The sequence below is a fragment of the Misgurnus anguillicaudatus genome, chromosome 1, assembly GCF_027580225.2.
Source record: "Misgurnus anguillicaudatus chromosome 1, ASM2758022v2, whole genome shotgun sequence".
NCBI lineage: Eukaryota > Metazoa > Chordata > Actinopteri > Cypriniformes > Cobitidae > Misgurnus > Misgurnus anguillicaudatus.
In genome coordinates, this window is record NC_073337.2 from 2,075,611 (window position 1) to 2,089,963 (window position 14,353).

The window sequence follows — 14,353 nt, forward strand, 5'->3', positions numbered from 1 at the left end:
CACATATGATTTGCTGTATGTTAATGAAGCAAAATGTCTAATGTTAACTGCTGTACCTTTCGTTGACGTTGATCAGGAAATCTCCACGACGAACCTTTTAATTACTTCACAAAGGACTTTTGTCAACAACAACAAAATAAAGGAATTGATTTAAAAGTAAATATGGAGTATTCTTTTTTCTATACGAAGCTACAGAAGTGACTCAGTCAGGAGCAGTGAGTGATTTTCTATTCTTCTTTTGCTATTTAACTTTAACGACAGAGACTTTTAACAGGTTAGGATTATTATGAGACCGAATGCAATAAAATGTTTATTCGTTTTAGACATACAGTAAGCAGTCGTTTACCTTGATACTCGACAAGACAGCTATTTTGACATACGAGCATTTGACCGTTTAAGACAAAAAGACGCGAACTCCTTTAAAAGCTTTAGCCGTGCTCACGGGCTATCGGGGCATATACGGTCCTCGTCGCGTTTCAAGCTCATGGCTGCGTCCAACTAATAATCATACAGTAGCATAAGAAGATGAATTCAAGACTGAAAACACTGCGTTGCATTGGGTTTTGCTGTGAGAACCGTGCAACAGAAACCTAAAGGCCAATCTTGGACTTTGTTCAGTCCACAGAAAGACAATTACTCTTCTACGCTGAAATCATGTAGCATTAGCAGTGTAGGCTACGTTAATATTCTCTTAACATTTGTCTTTAACAATGTGAAAATGAGAAAACTTCATATAAATAAATAGAATCAGATCAGTCTTAATTGTAAATAATAGTAATTTATTTATTTATTTATTTATTTATACGATTCATTCATTTAAATACATTTTGCTGAACCCGCTGGGGACTGTTGAATTGTTCCCGCAGTAAAATGACGTCACACACGCCGAACAAGGAGCTTCTGTTTGTAATAGCTGGATTCTGATTTTGCCAGTGCGAAATGCACACGTCATGCAATCAACACGCTTGTTTCCCTGGCAGCCTGGCAGCTTGCTTATTTTGCCCGGCAAAGGCGTGACTGAAACAATAGCATAATAATTACGTTTAATAACTTTAACATTCCCCCCAGCCCAAACCGACGGCCAGCCAGTACGTGCATAGGCACGGCTCCCGGGTAATCCACAAAGGGCCGCCCTGTCGCCCCCGACTTCGTTCGCTGCCGTGTAGCACGAGCTCGCCCGGTGTCGTCCGATCTTGAGGCTAAGCAGGGTCCGGTCGGGTTAGTACGCGGATGGGAGACCTCGCAATCAACTTTTTTTTAAGCTACCTTTAAACAATAAAAAAAGGTTCATAAAATAAAACAAAATAAGAAACCTTTGTTTAAATGTAGCTTAAATAAATTGATCGCAACAACTTGCCCTAAGACATTACGTAAATTGAATGAATCAAAATGTTTTCAGTGTTGCGAAGCAAGAAGGTTTTAATCGGGTGACCAAGGCTACTTTAGCGGATCCATAATGTACGGGTGAAATTTAAACCTGTCTAATTATCACATATGATTTGCTGTATGTTAATGAAGCAAAATGTCTAATGTTAACTGCTGTACCTTTCGTTGACGTTGATCAGGAAATCTCCACGACGAACCTTTTAATTACTTCACAAAGGACTTTTGTCAACAACAACAAAATAAAGGAATTGATTTAAAAGTAAATATGGAGTATTCTTTTTTCTATACGAAGCTACAGAAGTGACTCAGTCAGGAGCAGTGAGTGATTTTCTATTCTTCTTTTGCTATTTAACTTTAACGACAGAGACTTTTAACAGGTTAGGATTATTATGAGACCGAATGCAATAAAATGTTTATTCGTTTTAGACATACAGTAAGCAGTCGTTTACCTTGATACTCGACAAGACAGCTATTTTGACATACGAGCATTTGACCGTTTAAGACAAAAAGACGCGAACTCCTTTAAAAGCTTTAGCCGTGCTCACGGGCTATCGGGGCATATACGGTCCTCGTCGCGTTTCAAGCTCATGGCTGCGTCCAACTAATAATCATACAGTAGCATAAGAAGATGAATTCAAGACTGAAAACACTGCGTTGCATTGGGTTTTGCTGTGAGAACCGTGCAACAGAAACCTAAAGGCCAATCTTGGACTTTGTTCAGTCCACAGAAAGACAATTACTCTTCTACGCTGAAATCATGTAGCATTAGCAGTGTAGGCTACGTTAATATTCTCTTAACATTTGTCTTTAACAATGTGAAAATGAGAAAACTTCATATAAATAAATAGAATCAGATCAGTCTTAATTGTAAATAATAGTAATTTATTTATTTATTTATTTATTTATACGATTCATTCATTTAAATACATTTTGCTGAACCCGCTGGGGACTGTTGAATTGTTCCCGCAGTAAAATGACGTCACACACGCCGAACAAGGAGCTTCTGTTTGTAATAGCTGGATTCTGATTTTGCCAGTGCGAAATGCACACGTCATGCAATCAACACGCTTGTTTCCCTGGCAGCCTGGCAGCTTGCTTATTTTGCCCGGCAAAGGCGTGACTGAAACAATAGCATAATAATTACGTTTAATAACTTTAACATTCCCCCCAGCCCAAACCGACGGCCAGCCAGTACGTGCATAGGCACGGCTCCCGGGTAATCCACAAAGGGCCGCCCTGTCGCCCCCGACTTCGTTCGCTGCCGTGTAGCACGAGCTCGCCCGGTGTCGTCCGATCTTGAGGCTAAGCAGGGTCCGGTCGGGTTAGTACGCGGATGGGAGACCTCGCAATCAACTTTTTTTTAAGCTACCTTTAAACAATAAAAAAAGGTTCATAAAATAAAACAAAATAAGAAACCTTTGTTTAAATGTAGCTTAAATAAATTGATCGCAACAACTTGCCCTAAGACATTACGTAAATTGAATGAATCAAAATGTTTTCAGTGTTGCGAAGCAAGAAGGTTTTAATCGGGTGACCAAGGCTACTTTAGCGGATCCATAATGTACGGGTGAAATTTAAACCTGTCTAATTATCACATATGATTTGCTGTATGTTAATGAAGCAAAATGTCTAATGTTAACTGCTGTACCTTTCGTTGACGTTGATCAGGAAATCTCCACGACGAACCTTTTAATTACTTCACAAAGGACTTTTGTCAACAACAACAAAATAAAGGAATTGATTTAAAAGTAAATATGGAGTATTCTTTTTTCTATACGAAGCTACAGAAGTGACTCAGTCAGGAGCAGTGAGTGATTTTCTATTCTTCTTTTGCTATTTAACTTTAACGACAGAGACTTTTAACAGGTTAGGATTATTATGAGACCGAATGCAATAAAATGTTTATTCGTTTTAGACATACAGTAAGCAGTCGTTTACCTTGATACTCGACAAGACAGCTATTTTGACATACGAGCATTTGACCGTTTAAGACAAAAAGACGCGAACTCCTTTAAAAGCTTTAGCCGTGCTCACGGGCTATCGGGGCATATACGGTCCTCGTCGCGTTTCAAGCTCATGGCTGCGTCCAACTAATAATCATACAGTAGCATAAGAAGATGAATTCAAGACTGAAAACACTGCGTTGCATTGGGTTTTGCTGTGAGAACCGTGCAACAGAAACCTAAAGGCCAATCTTGGACTTTGTTCAGTCCACAGAAAGACAATTACTCTTCTACGCTGAAATCATGTAGCATTAGCAGTGTAGGCTACGTTAATATTCTCTTAACATTTGTCTTTAACAATGTGAAAATGAGAAAACTTCATATAAATAAATAGAATCAGATCAGTCTTAATTGTAAATAATAGTAATTTATTTATTTATTTATTTATTTATACGATTCATTCATTTAAATACATTTTGCTGAACCCGCTGGGGACTGTTGAATTGTTCCCGCAGTAAAATGACGTCACACACGCCGAACAAGGAGCTTCTGTTTGTAATAGCTGGATTCTGATTTTGCCAGTGCGAAATGCACACGTCATGCAATCAACACGCTTGTTTCCCTGGCAGCCTGGCAGCTTGCTTATTTTGCCCGGCAAAGGCGTGACTGAAACAATAGCATAATAATTACGTTTAATAACTTTAACATTCCCCCCAGCCCAAACCGACGGCCAGCCAGTACGTGCATAGGCACGGCTCCCGGGTAATCCACAAAGGGCCGCCCTGTCGCCCCCGACTTCGTTCGCTGCCGTGTAGCACGAGCTCGCCCGGTGTCGTCCGATCTTGAGGCTAAGCAGGGTCCGGTCGGGTTAGTACGCGGATGGGAGACCTCGCAATCAACTTTTTTTTAAGCTACCTTTAAACAATAAAAAAAGGTTCATAAAATAAAACAAAATAAGAAACCTTTGTTTAAATGTAGCTTAAATAAATTGATCGCAACAACTTGCCCTAAGACATTACGTAAATTGAATGAATCAAAATGTTTTCAGTGTTGCGAAGCAAGAAGGTTTTAATCGGGTGACCAAGGCTACTTTAGCGGATCCATAATGTACGGGTGAAATTTAAACCTGTCTAATTATCACATATGATTTGCTGTATGTTAATGAAGCAAAATGTCTAATGTTAACTGCTGTACCTTTCGTTGACGTTGATCAGGAAATCTCCACGACGAACCTTTTAATTACTTCACAAAGGACTTTTGTCAACAACAACAAAATAAAGGAATTGATTTAAAAGTAAATATGGAGTATTCTTTTTTCTATACGAAGCTACAGAAGTGACTCAGTCAGGAGCAGTGAGTGATTTTCTATTCTTCTTTTGCTATTTAACTTTAACGACAGAGACTTTTAACAGGTTAGGATTATTATGAGACCGAATGCAATAAAATGTTTATTCGTTTTAGACATACAGTAAGCAGTCGTTTACCTTGATACTCGACAAGACAGCTATTTTGACATACGAGCATTTGACCGTTTAAGACAAAAAGACGCGAACTCCTTTAAAAGCTTTAGCCGTGCTCACGGGCTATCGGGGCATATACGGTCCTCGTCGCGTTTCAAGCTCATGGCTGCGTCCAACTAATAATCATACAGTAGCATAAGAAGATGAATTCAAGACTGAAAACACTGCGTTGCATTGGGTTTTGCTGTGAGAACCGTGCAACAGAAACCTAAAGGCCAATCTTGGACTTTGTTCAGTCCACAGAAAGACAATTACTCTTCTACGCTGAAATCATGTAGCATTAGCAGTGTAGGCTACGTTAATATTCTCTTAACATTTGTCTTTAACAATGTGAAAATGAGAAAACTTCATATAAATAAATAGAATCAGATCAGTCTTAATTGTAAATAATAGTAATTTATTTATTTATTTATTTATTTATACGATTCATTCATTTAAATACATTTTGCTGAACCCGCTGGGGACTGTTGAATTGTTCCCGCAGTAAAATGACGTCACACACGCCGAACAAGGAGCTTCTGTTTGTAATAGCTGGATTCTGATTTTGCCAGTGCGAAATGCACACGTCATGCAATCAACACGCTTGTTTCCCTGGCAGCCTGGCAGCTTGCTTATTTTGCCCGGCAAAGGCGTGACTGAAACAATAGCATAATAATTACGTTTAATAACTTTAACATTCCCCCCAGCCCAAACCGACGGCCAGCCAGTACGTGCATAGGCACGGCTCCCGGGTAATCCACAAAGGGCCGCCCTGTCGCCCCCGACTTCGTTCGCTGCCGTGTAGCACGAGCTCGCCCGGTGTCGTCCGATCTTGAGGCTAAGCAGGGTCCGGTCGGGTTAGTACGCGGATGGGAGACCTCGCAATCAACTTTTTTTTAAGCTACCTTTAAACAATAAAAAAAGGTTCATAAAATAAAACAAAATAAGAAACCTTTGTTTAAATGTAGCTTAAATAAATTGATCGCAACAACTTGCCCTAAGACATTACGTAAATTGAATGAATCAAAATGTTTTCAGTGTTGCGAAGCAAGAAGGTTTTAATCGGGTGACCAAGGCTACTTTAGCGGATCCATAATGTACGGGTGAAATTTAAACCTGTCTAATTATCACATATGATTTGCTGTATGTTAATGAAGCAAAATGTCTAATGTTAACTGCTGTACCTTTCGTTGACGTTGATCAGGAAATCTCCACGACGAACCTTTTAATTACTTCACAAAGGACTTTTGTCAACAACAACAAAATAAAGGAATTGATTTAAAAGTAAATATGGAGTATTCTTTTTTCTATACGAAGCTACAGAAGTGACTCAGTCAGGAGCAGTGAGTGATTTTCTATTCTTCTTTTGCTATTTAACTTTAACGACAGAGACTTTTAACAGGTTAGGATTATTATGAGACCGAATGCAATAAAATGTTTATTCGTTTTAGACATACAGTAAGCAGTCGTTTACCTTGATACTCGACAAGACAGCTATTTTGACATACGAGCATTTGACCGTTTAAGACAAAAAGACGCGAACTCCTTTAAAAGCTTTAGCCGTGCTCACGGGCTATCGGGGCATATACGGTCCTCGTCGCGTTTCAAGCTCATGGCTGCGTCCAACTAATAATCATACAGTAGCATAAGAAGATGAATTCAAGACTGAAAACACTGCGTTGCATTGGGTTTTGCTGTGAGAACCGTGCAACAGAAACCTAAAGGCCAATCTTGGACTTTGTTCAGTCCACAGAAAGACAATTACTCTTCTACGCTGAAATCATGTAGCATTAGCAGTGTAGGCTACGTTAATATTCTCTTAACATTTGTCTTTAACAATGTGAAAATGAGAAAACTTCATATAAATAAATAGAATCAGATCAGTCTTAATTGTAAATAATAGTAATTTATTTATTTATTTATTTATTTATACGATTCATTCATTTAAATACATTTTGCTGAACCCGCTGGGGACTGTTGAATTGTTCCCGCAGTAAAATGACGTCACACACGCCGAACAAGGAGCTTCTGTTTGTAATAGCTGGATTCTGATTTTGCCAGTGCGAAATGCACACGTCATGCAATCAACACGCTTGTTTCCCTGGCAGCCTGGCAGCTTGCTTATTTTGCCCGGCAAAGGCGTGACTGAAACAATAGCATAATAATTACGTTTAATAACTTTAACATTCCCCCCAGCCCAAACCGACGGCCAGCCAGTACGTGCATAGGCACGGCTCCCGGGTAATCCACAAAGGGCCGCCCTGTCGCCCCCGACTTCGTTCGCTGCCGTGTAGCACGAGCTCGCCCGGTGTCGTCCGATCTTGAGGCTAAGCAGGGTCCGGTCGGGTTAGTACGCGGATGGGAGACCTCGCAATCAACTTTTTTTTAAGCTACCTTTAAACAATAAAAAAAGGTTCATAAAATAAAACAAAATAAGAAACCTTTGTTTAAATGTAGCTTAAATAAATTGATCGCAACAACTTGCCCTAAGACATTACGTAAATTGAATGAATCAAAATGTTTTCAGTGTTGCGAAGCAAGAAGGTTTTAATCGGGTGACCAAGGCTACTTTAGCGGATCCATAATGTACGGGTGAAATTTAAACCTGTCTAATTATCACATATGATTTGCTGTATGTTAATGAAGCAAAATGTCTAATGTTAACTGCTGTACCTTTCGTTGACGTTGATCAGGAAATCTCCACGACGAACCTTTTAATTACTTCACAAAGGACTTTTGTCAACAACAACAAAATAAAGGAATTGATTTAAAAGTAAATATGGAGTATTCTTTTTTCTATACGAAGCTACAGAAGTGACTCAGTCAGGAGCAGTGAGTGATTTTCTATTCTTCTTTTGCTATTTAACTTTAACGACAGAGACTTTTAACAGGTTAGGATTATTATGAGACCGAATGCAATAAAATGTTTATTCGTTTTAGACATACAGTAAGCAGTCGTTTACCTTGATACTCGACAAGACAGCTATTTTGACATACGAGCATTTGACCGTTTAAGACAAAAAGACGCGAACTCCTTTAAAAGCTTTAGCCGTGCTCACGGGCTATCGGGGCATATACGGTCCTCGTCGCGTTTCAAGCTCATGGCTGCGTCCAACTAATAATCATACAGTAGCATAAGAAGATGAATTCAAGACTGAAAACACTGCGTTGCATTGGGTTTTGCTGTGAGAACCGTGCAACAGAAACCTAAAGGCCAATCTTGGACTTTGTTCAGTCCACAGAAAGACAATTACTCTTCTACGCTGAAATCATGTAGCATTAGCAGTGTAGGCTACGTTAATATTCTCTTAACATTTGTCTTTAACAATGTGAAAATGAGAAAACTTCATATAAATAAATAGAATCAGATCAGTCTTAATTGTAAATAATAGTAATTTATTTATTTATTTATTTATTTATACGATTCATTCATTTAAATACATTTTGCTGAACCCGCTGGGGACTGTTGAATTGTTCCCGCAGTAAAATGACGTCACACACGCCGAACAAGGAGCTTCTGTTTGTAATAGCTGGATTCTGATTTTGCCAGTGCGAAATGCACACGTCATGCAATCAACACGCTTGTTTCCCTGGCAGCCTGGCAGCTTGCTTATTTTGCCCGGCAAAGGCGTGACTGAAACAATAGCATAATAATTACGTTTAATAACTTTAACATTCCCCCCAGCCCAAACCGACGGCCAGCCAGTACGTGCATAGGCACGGCTCCCGGGTAATCCACAAAGGGCCGCCCTGTCGCCCCCGACTTCGTTCGCTGCCGTGTAGCACGAGCTCGCCCGGTGTCGTCCGATCTTGAGGCTAAGCAGGGTCCGGTCGGGTTAGTACGCGGATGGGAGACCTCGCAATCAACTTTTTTTTAAGCTACCTTTAAACAATAAAAAAAGGTTCATAAAATAAAACAAAATAAGAAACCTTTGTTTAAATGTAGCTTAAATAAATTGATCGCAACAACTTGCCCTAAGACATTACGTAAATTGAATGAATCAAAATGTTTTCAGTGTTGCGAAGCAAGAAGGTTTTAATCGGGTGACCAAGGCTACTTTAGCGGATCCATAATGTACGGGTGAAATTTAAACCTGTCTAATTATCACATATGATTTGCTGTATGTTAATGAAGCAAAATGTCTAATGTTAACTGCTGTACCTTTCGTTGACGTTGATCAGGAAATCTCCACGACGAACCTTTTAATTACTTCACAAAGGACTTTTGTCAACAACAACAAAATAAAGGAATTGATTTAAAAGTAAATATGGAGTATTCTTTTTTCTATACGAAGCTACAGAAGTGACTCAGTCAGGAGCAGTGAGTGATTTTCTATTCTTCTTTTGCTATTTAACTTTAACGACAGAGACTTTTAACAGGTTAGGATTATTATGAGACCGAATGCAATAAAATGTTTATTCGTTTTAGACATACAGTAAGCAGTCGTTTACCTTGATACTCGACAAGACAGCTATTTTGACATACGAGCATTTGACCGTTTAAGACAAAAAGACGCGAACTCCTTTAAAAGCTTTAGCCGTGCTCACGGGCTATCGGGGCATATACGGTCCTCGTCGCGTTTCAAGCTCATGGCTGCGTCCAACTAATAATCATACAGTAGCATAAGAAGATGAATTCAAGACTGAAAACACTGCGTTGCATTGGGTTTTGCTGTGAGAACCGTGCAACAGAAACCTAAAGGCCAATCTTGGACTTTGTTCAGTCCACAGAAAGACAATTACTCTTCTACGCTGAAATCATGTAGCATTAGCAGTGTAGGCTACGTTAATATTCTCTTAACATTTGTCTTTAACAATGTGAAAATGAGAAAACTTCATATAAATAAATAGAATCAGATCAGTCTTAATTGTAAATAATAGTAATTTATTTATTTATTTATTTATTTATACGATTCATTCATTTAAATACATTTTGCTGAACCCGCTGGGGACTGTTGAATTGTTCCCGCAGTAAAATGACGTCACACACGCCGAACAAGGAGCTTCTGTTTGTAATAGCTGGATTCTGATTTTGCCAGTGCGAAATGCACACGTCATGCAATCAACACGCTTGTTTCCCTGGCAGCCTGGCAGCTTGCTTATTTTGCCCGGCAAAGGCGTGACTGAAACAATAGCATAATAATTACGTTTAATAACTTTAACATTCCCCCCAGCCCAAACCGACGGCCAGCCAGTACGTGCATAGGCACGGCTCCCGGGTAATCCACAAAGGGCCGCCCTGTCGCCCCCGACTTCGTTCGCTGCCGTGTAGCACGAGCTCGCCCGGTGTCGTCCGATCTTGAGGCTAAGCAGGGTCCGGTCGGGTTAGTACGCGGATGGGAGACCTCGCAATCAACTTTTTTTTAAGCTACCTTTAAACAATAAAAAAAGGTTCATAAAATAAAACAAAATAAGAAACCTTTGTTTAAATGTAGCTTAAATAAATTGATCGCAACAACTTGCCCTAAGACATTACGTAAATTGAATGAATCAAAATGTTTTCAGTGTTGCGAAGCAAGAAGGTTTTAATCGGGTGACCAAGGCTACTTTAGCGGATCCATAATGTACGGGTGAAATTTAAACCTGTCTAATTATCACATATGATTTGCTGTATGTTAATGAAGCAAAATGTCTAATGTTAACTGCTGTACCTTTCGTTGACGTTGATCAGGAAATCTCCACGACGAACCTTTTAATTACTTCACAAAGGACTTTTGTCAACAACAACAAAATAAAGGAATTGATTTAAAAGTAAATATGGAGTATTCTTTTTTCTATACGAAGCTACAGAAGTGACTCAGTCAGGAGCAGTGAGTGATTTTCTATTCTTCTTTTGCTATTTAACTTTAACGACAGAGACTTTAAACAGGTTAGGATTATTATGAGACCGAATGCAATAAAATGTTTATTCGTTTTAGACATACAGTAAGCAGTCGTTTACCTTGATACTCGACAAGACAGCTATTTTGACATACGAGCATTTGACCGTTTAAGACAAAAAGACGCGAACTCCTTTAAAAGCTTTAGCCGTGCTCACGGGCTATCGGGGCATATACGGTCCTCGTCGCGTTTCAAGCTCATGGCTGCGTCCAACTAATAATCATACAGTAGCATAAGAAGATGAATTCAAGACTGAAAACACTGCGTTGCATTGGGTTTTGCTGTGAGAACCGTGCAACAGAAACCTAAAGGCCAATCTTGGACTTTGTTCAGTCCACAGAAAGACAATTACTCTTCTACGCTGAAATCATGTAGCATTAGCAGTGTAGGCTACGTTAATATTCTCTTAACATTTGTCTTTAACAATGTGAAAATGAGAAAACTTCATATAAATAAATAGAATCAGATCAGTCTTAATTGTAAATAATAGTAATTTATTTATTTATTTATTTATTTATACGATTCATTCATTTAAATACATTTTGCTGAACCCGCTGGGGACTGTTGAATTGTTCCCGCAGTAAAATGACGTCACACACGCCGAACAAGGAGCTTCTGTTTGTAATAGCTGGATTCTGATTTTGCCAGTGCGAAATGCACACGTCATGCAATCAACACGCTTGTTTCCCTGGCAGCCTGGCAGCTTGCTTATTTTGCCCGGCAAAGGCGTGACTGAAACAATAGCATAATAATTACGTTTAATAACTTTAACATTCCCCCCAGCCCAAACCGACGGCCAGCCAGTACGTGCATAGGCACGGCTCCCGGGTAATCCACAAAGGGCCGCCCTGTCGCCCCCGACTTCGTTCGCTGCCGTGTAGCACGAGCTCGCCCGGTGTCGTCCGATCTTGAGGCTAAGCAGGGTCCGGTCGGGTTAGTACGCGGATGGGAGACCTCGCAATCAACTTTTTTTTAAGCTACCTTTAAACAATAAAAAAAGGTTCATAAAATAAAACAAAATAAGAAACCTTTGTTTAAATGTAGCTTAAATAAATTGATCGCAACAACTTGCCCTAAGACATTACGTAAATTGAATGAATCAAAATTTTTTCAGTGTTGCGAAGCAAGAAGGTTTTAATCGGGTGACCAAGGCTACTTTAGCGGATCCATAATGTACGGGTGAAATTTAAACCTGTCTAATTATCACATATGATTTGCTGTATGTTAATGAAGCAAAATGTCTAATGTTAACTGCTGTACCTTTCGTTGACGTTGATCAGGAAATCTCCACGACGAACCTTTTAATTACTTCACAAAGGACTTTTGTCAACAACAACAAAATAAAGGAATTGATTTAAAAGTAAATATGGAGTATTCTTTTTTCTATACGAAGCTACAGAAGTGACTCAGTCAGGAGCAGTGAGTGATTTTCTATTCTTCTTTTGCTATTTAACTTTAACGACAGAGACTTTTAACAGGTTAGGATTATTATGAGACCGAATGCAATAAAATGTTTATTCGTTTTAGACATACAGTAAGCAGTCGTTTACCTTGATACTCGACAAGACAGCTATTTTGACATACGAGCATTTGACCGTTTAAGACAAAAAGACGCGAACTCCTTTAAAAGCTTTAGCCGTGCTCACGGGCTATCGGGGCATATACGGTCCTCGTCGCGTTTCAAGCTCATGGCTGCGTCCAACTAATAATCATACAGTAGCATAAGAAGATGAATTCAAGACTGAAAACACTGCGTTGCATTGGGTTTTGCTGTGAGAACCGTGCAACAGAAACCTAAAGGCCAATCTTGGACTTTGTTCAGTCCACAGAAAGACAATAGGGCTTGGGCGTCGTGACGTCATTACTTGTCGTGGCGGCCATGTTGGTTGCCTCCTTTACTGCTGCGCTCCATGCTGCGCTCTGTTTATAGACATACTTTCTCTCAATCGTGTGTCTTAATTTGATTAATTTGTCGTTATTTTTTCAACCATGGTAAACCGTTGCTGTATTAATAATAAAGTAACACATTAAAAGTAATTTACATTAAAAATGACAGATAAGAACAAAACTTCATTATGTTTTATTCAATATCGGAAACCAAACATTAACCTCAACCCCTCAGTAATGTGTATAAATGACATATAAATGACATAAATATATACTAAGGTGAACTATAACATCTGAATATTAATTTATATAGCTTAAGTCAACATTGAACATAAGGGAAATGTCCCGGTTTAGTCGCCCAAAATACGGGAACATTTCAACATTCATCTTTCTGTTGCTATCCCTCTGCTGACAGCAAAAACTGCTGCATTAACTAAGCTACTTGTGAAGCTAGATCATACGTGACTTTGCTTACAGATTGGCGTGAAATCGTGCTCTTACAACAACCACGCTGTTATCTTAAATGACTCTTTTTTCATATGGATCCCAACCGTTAATAGTTCCGATTTTGTCCACATACCGGTCCCTGCTTCCCTGTTTAACGTATCCCAGTAAATTACACATACTTTTCCGGATTTTAACATCTTTTTTCTTTCTTTTAATTCTCCCAACTCTGCCGCTTCTCCTCGTTCAACTTGCTGTATGATTACATTCGCGAGGCCACCAACATGGCCGCCACGTCCCAGAATGCAACGCGGCGCCCAAGCCCTATTACTCTTCTACGCTGAAATCATGTAGCATTAGCAGTGTAGGCTACGTTAATATTCTCTTAATATTTGTCTTTAACAATGTGAAAATGAGAAAACTTCATATAAATAAATAGAATCAGATCACTCTTAATTGTAAATAATAGTAATTTATTTATTTATCTATACGATTCATTCATTTAAATACATTTTGCTGAACCCGCTGGGGACTGTTGAATTGTTCCCGCAGTAAAATGACGTCACACACGCCGAACAAGGAGCTTCTGTTTGTAATAGCTGGATTCTGATTTTGCCAGTGCGAAATGCACACGTCATGCAATCAACACGCTTGTTTCCCTGGCAGCCTGGCAGCTTGCGTATTTTGCCCGGCAAAGGCGTGACTGAAACAATAGCATAATTACGTTTAATAACTTTAACATTCCCCCCAGCCCAAACCGATGGCCAGTACGTGCATAGGCACGGCTCCCAGGTAATCCACAAAGGGCCGCCCTGTTGCACCCGACTTCGTTCGCTGCCGTATAGCACGAGCTCGCCCGGTGTCGTCCGATCTTGAGGCTAAGCAGGGTCCGGTCGGGTTAGTACGCGGATGGGAGACCTTGCAATCAACTTTTTTTTAAGCTACCTTTAAACAATAAAAAAAAGGTTCATAAAATAAAACAAAATAAGAAACCTTTGTTTAAATGTAGCTTAAATAAATTGATCGCAACAACTTGCCCTAAGACATTACGTAAATTGAATGAATCAAATTTTTTTCAGTGTTGCGAAGCAAGAAGGTTTTAATCGGGTGACCAAGGCTACTTTAGCGGATCCATAATGTACGGGTGAAATTTAAACCTGTCTAATTATCACATATGATTTGCTGTATGTTAATGAAGCAAAATGTCTAATGTTAACTGCTGTACCTTTCGTTGACGTTGATCAGGAAATCTCCACGATGAACCTTTTAATTACTTTATTGTGTCTTTTGGGAGATTATAACGAGACATTCAGT